This window comes from Haemorhous mexicanus, chromosome 2 (assembly GCF_027477595.1).
Source record: "Haemorhous mexicanus isolate bHaeMex1 chromosome 2, bHaeMex1.pri, whole genome shotgun sequence".
Classification (NCBI taxonomy): domain Eukaryota; kingdom Metazoa; phylum Chordata; class Aves; order Passeriformes; family Fringillidae; genus Haemorhous; species Haemorhous mexicanus.
The window spans coordinates 52,049,088-52,059,168 of NC_082342.1; positions in this window are offsets into that span (position 1 = coordinate 52,049,088).

Consider the following 10,081-nt stretch of genomic DNA (forward strand, 5'->3'; position numbering starts at 1 on the left):
AGACACACATCTGACTCTTGGGAGGAGAGGGAGTAAGTCCCTGAATAGAGAGATTTCACACTGAGAGAGTACAGTCTGTTTCAGGACTATGACAGGAACAGATACTCCTGAGAAGATGTACAAATCTCTTCTGGCTCAGCACATGCCCTGCCCTGTTGGCAGGCAATTTTATGTACCAAAGAGGTCCACACAGCCAGAATCAGTATCCAGGACACCAGCATGGTTTGAGATGGTGTCCACACAGGAAGACATCTGTTGAGTTAAAACCTTTTAAACAGTGCTGCTGAGCTGTAATTTAAGTGAAGAACTAGCTGTGACAAAGGCTTAATGAGAATCCCCACTCAAGCTGAGAAGCTAAAGGCAAGCCATGGCTGGCCAGCAGGCCTCACACAGCTGCAGTTCCTGCAGAAGAGCTGCCTTACAGCACACAGCCCCATTCAGAGCTGCCATGTGCTCTTTTGTTGTCACAAGACTTAAATCACAGACGTGCCCAGCAGTTTCAGTGACACTCAGATTCTCCTCTCTGCCCCTGCCTCCACATCTTACACTGATGACTTAGTAAAAATTAGGGGAACTATCCTTTCTTTGTAGGTTATTTCCTATGGGAGTCTATCTGATATTCCTCAAAATTAACTCTGCAAAATAAAGCTCAGGAAATGTGATGGGCCATAGCATGGTCCCCAACTTAGAGATCAGGAAAAGCTGGAACACAATCTTTAGCTAAGCTAGCAGATGGGCATGCACTTGGCCAGGTAAACTTGGTGCCAAGAACATGCTAAAATGAATGGTATTTTGTAGGTATAACTCCCTCGTGTCTGAGCTGCTCTCCAGACACCCACCATCTGCATTTGAAGGTGCAAGCTCAGATATTTATTCTTTGAAATTTCTTTTGCAGCTAAGACATTTGGAAAGACAATTAGCCACCCACTGTAATATTCATAAGCATGACCTTCACCACATTGTAGTGCATGGCTTTATTGTCTGGAGGCTTTGTGATCATCTGACCAAAATGCTGTGCCTGTTTCAAAAAGCCAGACTCATCTGAATGCAAGCAGATGTGGATTCACAAGAGAAAGCTTCATTTCCATGTCCAGTATGTCCCGGCAAGAGCCAGCTGAGGACATCTACAGAGCATCACCATGGAGCTGAACTCTTATCTGGGTGTGACCAACTTATTGGAAAAAAAAATATATCCCAAAATTGTTGGCACCTGGGAATCTTTGAACTGTGGTACTTTGACTGAAGTGCAGAAAAGGAAGTGATGGTGGGCATAGGAAGAATTGCATTACAAGACTATTGCTAGCTCTGTTTAAAGCTCGCCTCTCTTCTGCCAGCAAAATGTGCCAATGCCATGACATTGAAAGAAGAGATCTTCCACTGAGAAAGAAGGATATGGTGGGATATGCCTCAGGAATGCTGTTCCACAGAGAGAAAAAACATCCACAGGCTTCTGTGTAGCTCTCACAGCTGACTATGAGCAGTTCTTCCTGTCAGGTTGTCCCAGCTTGCTCTCACAAGGAGTGTAGTGAATCCAGATGTGAGGGATGAGGCAATTAGCTTGTGGTCCTGGCAGCCCAGGGGAAGACTCTTGCCACAGCAGGTGCCCTCTCAAGAAGCCCATTGCCTGAAGCCAGAGGCTGGCTGATTGCAGAACTGACTGCTGGTTTATTAGGATTGTGTTACCAGCCACAGATCAAAAGCTGGCTGAAGCCTGCTCAGCAAAGCAGGCTGATGAAACACGATCAAAGGAGCTCTGCCCTTCAGGATACTGAATGAGTCTCAGCTAGGAATGCAGACAAAAGTTCACCCATCTTCCTGGAGAGCTGACAAAGACACTTTCTGCTCATCCAAGAACTGTGCAGGCTGAAACATTCCCATGTCCTTGTCAAAGAAGAAGAGCTGCCTTGTTTCACCTGACCAGCAAATAATGCTTTTTCATGTCTGACCAGTATCACACAGTTCTGGGCCAGTCACACTTCATGGGGTTTATCCTAATACTGGTTTTAATCCCTAAAAGTCCATCTTTGGACTGGCAGAAGAGAGGTGACTTTCCCCAAAGGCTGCAGCTTTAGCCACCTTACTTGGAGACCTTGCTGTTCACAGAGCACTTTGCATCAGTGATGAAGATTATGAGGATCTGTCTAGCAGGAGCTGGTCACACACACAGGGTATTATGGACTTACTGTGTCCTACTGTGACTGTGTCCTTTCTTACCAGCACATTTCTTCCAGTTTATCACAAATTTGTACTATATATATATATATATATATATATATATATGTATTCATAAGGAATATGAGAATAGACAGAAATGGGAAAAACATTGTGGATATTTTGGACACCACAGACCTCTTGAGAGAATTTATTCTTTGGTGATGGTATGTACATTCATGCACTAGTCAAAGAAAATTTTAGGATTCCATTTGTTTTATTTTGTATCTGAAAACTATATACTCTTCTCCTTATCACAACTTGCCTTGCCTTGCCTTGCCTCCTTCCAGCCACCCTCTTGGGGTCATAAGAAACAGGACCAGACCAGATCCTGACCTATCTGCCCTCCTACCCCATAACCATAAAGAAGGAACACAGTGTTTTTGCAGCAGCTCCTGTTTCCCAAGTGTTCATCACAGACTGGCACATCTGTCTGTCACCATTCAGAATAGGGAAAATCCTTGGGTAATCCCCTCTTCGTAATTGCAGTATGTGGGAAAACATCCAACACAGATGTATCCACCCCCACACCAGTCTTTGGCATGAGAAGCAGATGCACCAGTAACTGCAGAGCCTTTCCTTGCAGTAGTGGTCCTTGAAAAGCAGATATTCTCCTTCCTTGGGTATCTGCTCATCGCAGTTTGCTTGGCAGGGACAGTACCTTATCCTGAATCTCTCTCCTGGCAGACTTGGTGCGAACAGCTTTCATGTCTCTGCCTTTCTTTCTCATTCACTGACCCCCAAATTAGCAGCTCCTGTGCCCAGACAGTTGCTTTCCATGGTTTCCTGAAGAATGAAGGAGGCTTAGAACTCTTATTTTGGTCCTGCATGCAAGAAAAAAAAAAAAAAAAAAGGGCCAGGGCAAGGCTGACAAACAATAAAGAAAACTGTAATCTGTTTTATTTTTTCTTCATCTGGCCAGTGACTCACAGCTGTCTCAGCTCAAAATTAAAACTTAGATATGATCCAATTTGCAACCCATAGAAGGAGGCATTTCCCTCTTTCTGTTCCAGGCCTCTCCCAGTAGGCCACAAAGGGTTCAGCAGGTAGAATGTTTTCTGTGCTGTGTATAATGAAATTATATTCACCACAGTTTCTACTGGGAGTTTTTGAACTCCAGGTTTTTTCCTTAAACAGGCACTGAAAATTTTATTGCCAGAACAAATAATTAAAGAGATAATGGAGAACCTTGTCTAATGGATATATGTATCTCAAAGGAGACAAAATTACAGGTTTTAGTCAGATAATTTTTTGGAGATTGTATCACTGAGATTATATGATCAATTATAGAGCAAATTTATACGAAGCAAAGGTTTTTAAAAGTTACACCTGATTACCCATATCAGAAATTCCTTAAACTCCTCAAAAGCAGAATAATCACCCATTAAAATAATTATAACTTAGAAATGAAGCATTAAAGAAAGGTAATAGAACGTGAGCTGTCAGCGTGTGTGATAGATGTGTGATTGAACTCTCTGGATGGACCCATTTTCCAGTCACAGTGAAGCCTGTGCTAGGAGCAACCATTCTTAGACAGCCACTGATTTTAAAAGAACTTCCAAATATAGCTCTATTATTCCATATCTTTTTCTAAAAAAATTTCTCAGCTAGTTCACCAGTCTCCAGGGCAGCGATTCTACACAGACTTCAGACTGCTTGTACATTGGAGAGTCCTGCCTGGTATTTTTGGTACATCAAAGCTTGAATTCTAAATTTGAGAGCAATTTGACAACATTAGGAAAGTAAATTAAGCATTTTGACATGGGGAGTGGCTCCGTAGCAGGAACAAATGTAACTGCAGTCAGGAAGTCTTTCCCCTTAAGGAATTACATTCATAACCAGAACGCAAAATAAATCAGCTCATGAAAAAGTAGAGCAATCAACTCATTCCCCACGTACAGATAAATCCAGTCCCATGAGCCTTACCTATGTCACCCAGCTACATTCTCCCTGTTTTAATCGCCTGTGCGTGAGGAAGGACAACCAGAGCCAAGCACTGTCCTGGACCTCTCACAAGGGAGCACTGATCTCAGAAGGCAGTAAACTCTGCATGGTGCTAATCACACTGGTAAAGCCATTACTTTCAGGGAACATTCTTCCATAGTAAAAAGCCCAGAGTCCCATTCTGGGAACTGATATATTAAATAAGGTTCGTGTCTTCACTTTGTCAATGATTCATGTAAGGAGGCTTTTTAGACTCAGAAACAATTTTTCAGCCCCTGTTTAATGTTTTAAACTCAGAGAAGAGCTCATTTTTCTCTTCATTTTTTTTTTCTCCTTAATGCTTAGGTAAACATAATACATAGCAATATTCATGTACCAAAACCAGCTTGGCTTATCAGCACTCCTCAAAGCATGTGTCTGTCAGAGACTTCAGCACAGGACCTTGTGCTCAATTAGAGCTCCTGCCTTTCCATTGAATTAATCAAGACATGACAGAGATAAGTGTCTCAATGCATCTTCCCATCCTTCACTTCCTTTCTCATCAGCCACTCTCACCTCAAGAATAGCTGCAAAATTGGTCAGAGTTGTCCAGGTTATTCTCCTTCCTCCAAGTTTACTGGAAAATACTTGTTGATTTGGGCAGTTTCACGTAGGTCATTTAATGCATTTCATCTGCAGTAGTGCCAAGGATCTGTTTTTACAAAGCTTTTTGTGTGTGGAGTGTCATCGACACTGGTCAGCTGCAGAAAATTTAAATACTCAGAACTTCATGAACTCCATAGAAAAACAGAAGTAAATATCCAAGAAAAGAAGAAAAAGCTCATTTTGGACAATTCCAAAATAATCATTCCAGTATCTTAACTCAGTTGGAAAGTAATTAAGATAATCTGGAAATCAGATTCAAAATCTAGCTGGAAAGAAAGGCTCCCACTGCTAAGAGAAACAGGATGATGTTTCTGATGCTTGCAGGAGATGCTGATATATAACACATATTCTGGTGTAATGGAGAACAACTAGATTGTTACTGCCATTCCCTTTTAATAAATAAACCCTATATTTTCACTCATTTGCAGCTCTCCCTGCTTTCTTTTCTTCTTTCCTTGCTTGTCATTGTCCCCTCATACACATTCCAGGCAGGTCTGCTGTAAATCCTTTTCATCACACTGTCACACTTATTGACATTTCAAGGACATTTCATTTGAATGTTAAGAAAAACAGCACTTCACAGCCTTCCAAGTAGCAGCATCAGTGACTCTCAGCATTTGAATTAATGTTGTCCCACCTCCAGCAGGACCCAAATCCTGAGAAGCAACATCTGGAAACAGGAATATCAGAAAAACTTCTAACTAAAGGCCTACACACAGTTTGGGTTTGCCTGTGACACAACTTCATGGCAACAATTCACTCACAGCTTGGTGCTGTAACTTAGCACAAGATACCTCATTATTTTTTGCTTGCCTTGTCTGTAGTTTTACCCTTCCACCTGCAATTATGCTCATTCCTGACATCCCTTGTTGCTTCCTCAGCATGCAGCTCTCCCCAGTTCCTCTTCTTCCATTATTGTTCACATCACAAGCTCGCTTAGAAGATTGCTTTTGTAAATTATCAGCACCAGATCCTCCCCTGATGTCGTTCACAGTAGTCCTTGACAATTAACAGCTCGAGGCCATTGGAGGTGTTGGAGGATAAGGATCGCTGTTGTCAAGCCCACAATGTTCTTGGAGATAGGGACTGCACTGCCAATAGGTAAAAATATGGATCAATGGAATAAGATGGTGATAGCATCAACATGGAGTCTAAACAGCAAGGAGGAAAAAGAGATCCAGCCCTTGAACTATGAGACATATGGCAAAGGGAATAATCAAGTGTGACCCCCATGGTGATGTGGGACTTGGAAAGGTTTGGAGAAGATGGTAGAAACCAGATGGTGGAGCAGGCCCTAAATCTTGGTGGTCACGTGGATGGAGAAGGTTGGTGCAGCTGTGCACGAGTGGAGGCCCGTGGGGACAGCTGTGCTCCTCTGCACCTGCTCAGCACCAGGGCTTTGCTGCTGAGCCCCAGCTGGGGCAGCGGGTGGTCCTGCAGGAATGAATGGGCTTGTCTTTCCTGCTTTCTCTTTTCAAGGAATACCATTTACAAAACAGAAACATGATATGGCCCAGAGTAAAAGCCCTTACTCAGTTTTGATCTGCTAGAACAGCAGGATTTGGTAACTGCAAAGGGAAAAAGAACAAAAATATGCCACCGTAGACTAACTAGATACCTGCGTCTCTAGCTATTATTTCACTGCTTAAAAAAAACCAAAACAAACCAGCCCAAGGACAGGATCCACACTTTCTTGATCTGCTCAAAAGTAATTTCCCTGATGATGGATTGCTTTCCCATCATATCCTCTTCTGTGTGAATCCTGTCCTTGTAACAGACCAACTCCAGCTGTCATGGATATCAGAAAGGAGTGAATCAAGGACTGTCATTGTTTCCTTACTCTCCATCACTCCTCTCCCAATTGGTTTGTCTCTTTTTTGGTTTGAAAAAGAAAAATCATACAATCGATGATATACCAACGTGAGATTCATTTTGCTCCTCACTCTCTGGAATTGCAATGAAATTGTGAAATCACAGTCTTCAACAATATATCATTGATGGCCTTTGAAAGTGGCACAAAAAAGTCAATAAAGTCTCATTTCTTCAGAACGACTTCTCTGTTGTTTTTTCATATTTTCCTGTGGGATGTTTGGCAATTTGTCACACAAGCACACATAACCAAGTTGACTTATCACACACAGTTCTTTAAAATAACACTGGAGGAATTCAAGGATTTTACTTAACACAATATTGTGAAGAAACACATCAGGGTTCTGTTTGCATTAGCTATAATTCCCTAATGTCCCAGTGGGTCTGTTCAGCTGGAGCTTGCAATTAAGCTAAAGTTGTTTATGCGATAATTAAGTTTTTAATCATGAATATCTTTTATAGTTCTCTTTGTGGAAAACCATTATTTTAGAATGAACCTCTGTCCAGATCAATAGTTGTCTTGGGTTAGACAAACATCTCAAAAAGTGACTAAGATGATACTGAGGTAATTTTCTATGATACCAGCAATTGTCACTGGTGCCTCCTGTGGAGTCTGTGTTTGAGAGAGCAATGAGCAATTCAGAGCCCTATTTTCCAGCATGCCCAGACCCTGCCTGCTTACGTGGTCCACAAAGAGAAGCCATCAAAACACCCTGGGGAGGTGCCAGTAGACTTTGGTTTGAACACAGGCCCTGCTCCTCACAGTCTGTACAGAGCCAACACTGGGAAGTCTGACGTCTAAACCACTTTTTTGGGCATCAATGTCATAGGAAGCATCTGAGCAGGACCCTTCAGGGTTCAACCACCTCTTTTGTTAATGCTTAGCCCTTGGTAGCGCTGTTCACCAGACAAGTTTGTCCATAAATAACCATCCAGGTTGGTTTTATTTCAGATTGTTTCATCTTTACTGCCTATGTAGAGCAGGATTCCAGCGCCACAACCCTCTCCAGAGAGTGAAAACCCACTCTGTTGGCCTCCAAAGTAGCTCTGCATTGGCATGAGGTTGTGAGTCTGCAGCATCCTGCACCTGGTGCAGCTCAGTCCACATGATTTGCACTTCCTGCTGCAGTGGTGCTGAACACAGTATTTCCACAGCCAGCAAAGCAGTGATTCATGTGCCCCAGCAATCTCGGAGCCTGAAAGCATCCCCAGGCTTTTCATTTGGGAGGGAGCTGTGTTCCTGGGGACAGCTTTCCACGGCATTGGCTCTAACTGTGCAGCAACATCACTGGGCCAAATCCCCATCTCTTGCTCAGTCTCTCTTCTGGGCATGTTTGCCTTTACAAATAAAGAGCAAGACAGAGACAACCAGATGGAACAGAAACAGTCTCTGCCCTTTCTTTGAACAGTGCTTGAAAACACAGTGACCTCGCCCTCACTGAAGGCTTTCTAGTGTTACCTAAATAAAAATAATTATCCTAATTGCTCACTAAAAGTATTCCAGGTTGACAAGAGTTGTGTCTTATAAATGAAGACACGAAATTAAAAAAAAAAATAGATGAAGCAACTAGCCTTATGAAGAAAAAAATCTAAACATTAAATCCACATCACAGTAAGACAAGATTAAGAATGTGACTGTAGCATCAGCATCAAACACCACAAGCTAGAAGTATTTCTTTAGTACTAAAAGTTTCATCAATTTCACAAGCCTTTTGGTCCTGTTTGTGCCCTGATCCCCCCGAGAAAGCCCACGTTTCAAAATGAGGTCTTTCAGGGTCTGTGTGCCACCTTCATAGCATCTGAAGCTGGTGAGAGTACCAGGAGCTATCCAGAGAATATCCAGCAGAGAATATCCAGCAGAGAATATCCAGCCCTCTGAGTGAAACACTAACAATGTGCCACATTTTGTGATACAGCTCTTTCTCATGGCTATTTTCTGCCAAAATCCTGATCATGACCTGGGAATGTTCAGCCTGGATAAACTGAGGCTCAGGGGTAGGTTATTGCTCTCTACAGCTACCTGGAAGGAGATTGTAGCCAGGTGGGATCTCTTTTCCCAGGTAACAAGGGAACAAGCGGGACAAGAGAAAATGGCCTCAAGCTGTTCCATGGGAGATTTAGATTTTAAAATAATTTATTTGTGGAAAGGGTTGTCAAGCACTGGAATAGACTGCTGAGGGAAGTGTTAGAGTCACCATCCCTGGAAGTATTTAGAAGATGTGTAGATGTGTGAGGAACAGGGTTTAGTGGTAGACTTGAAGTGCTGGTTAATGGCTGGACTTGATGATCTTAAAGGTCTTTTCCAACCTGAATAATTCTGTAATTCTGTTTCACCTTGAGGACCAGAGCAGAAGAAACAGATCTCTCTGCAGCAGGGGTTGTGCCCTGGCAGGGCGATAGCAGTGTCTGCAGTAGCCTGGGGTGATGGGGGAGAAGCTGGCAGAGCAAAGAACTCCATGTGTGTGCTCTGCTGCTGGCTGGGGTAGGCCTGCATGCCCTGCATTGGCATGGGGGGTGGAAAGCCTCCTTTGAAGACCTCATGAGCCCTTTGCCTGCTCTGCTCAGCCATGCCCAAACCAAACAAAACTTCCCGGAATCAGCATACGCTGATGGGGTGGGCATTTCGAGCCTCCTGAGGAGGTCTGAGAGAGGCTGTGAGCACTCTCCTCCTGCCCCAGGGGCACGCACGGGAAGGCTGAAGAGGCTTTCTGGGCTGTAAACCAGGGCTGGCCCTGAGCAGGCTGATAGCAGCCTGCCAAGGGCACTTCCGAGGGTCCCAGCGGGCTCAGGGCAGCCCCTGCCCCGGCGTACGGGGCCCAGCTCCACCTGGGTACAGAGGGTGGCAGCTCCATCAGCAGGGCTTATTGATGGATGAGGCACAGGAGGCAAAAGGAGGTTTGTTTTGATGAGCCAGGAGTCCCATCAGTCCCACAGCTCTCAGTCTCCCTGGGAATTTCCAGTAGGCAGCAGAGGTAGGGCTTATCAGCCCTCGCCTTTATCCATACATGTCTGAGTCCTGACTATTGCCCTGCTGCCAGTGACCACCTACATGGAGTGCATCTTGCAGGGGAGCCCCACCCTGGGGCAAAGTTTATGAGTTCCTAATTTTAAAGCACATGTTTCTGTGACTTTGTCCTGTTCTTGCTTCTTTCTGCAGTTTGTCACTGCCAGAATGATCCAGCCATGTAACAATAGAGACCCCTATCTAAATTTCATCCATTATGAAAATTTCAGGCCACGACATTCCTTCAAAAACATATCCCTTTATTATATAACTGGTGATGCTCTGGTATGAGTCACTCTGTGAATCACAGGAGATACACCTAAAAACCCAACTAGAACATGTTCTGTTCTGTATTGTTAAAGAATTATTTTCTGTCACAGCAAATGACTCTATTCCTTCAGTTTGTTA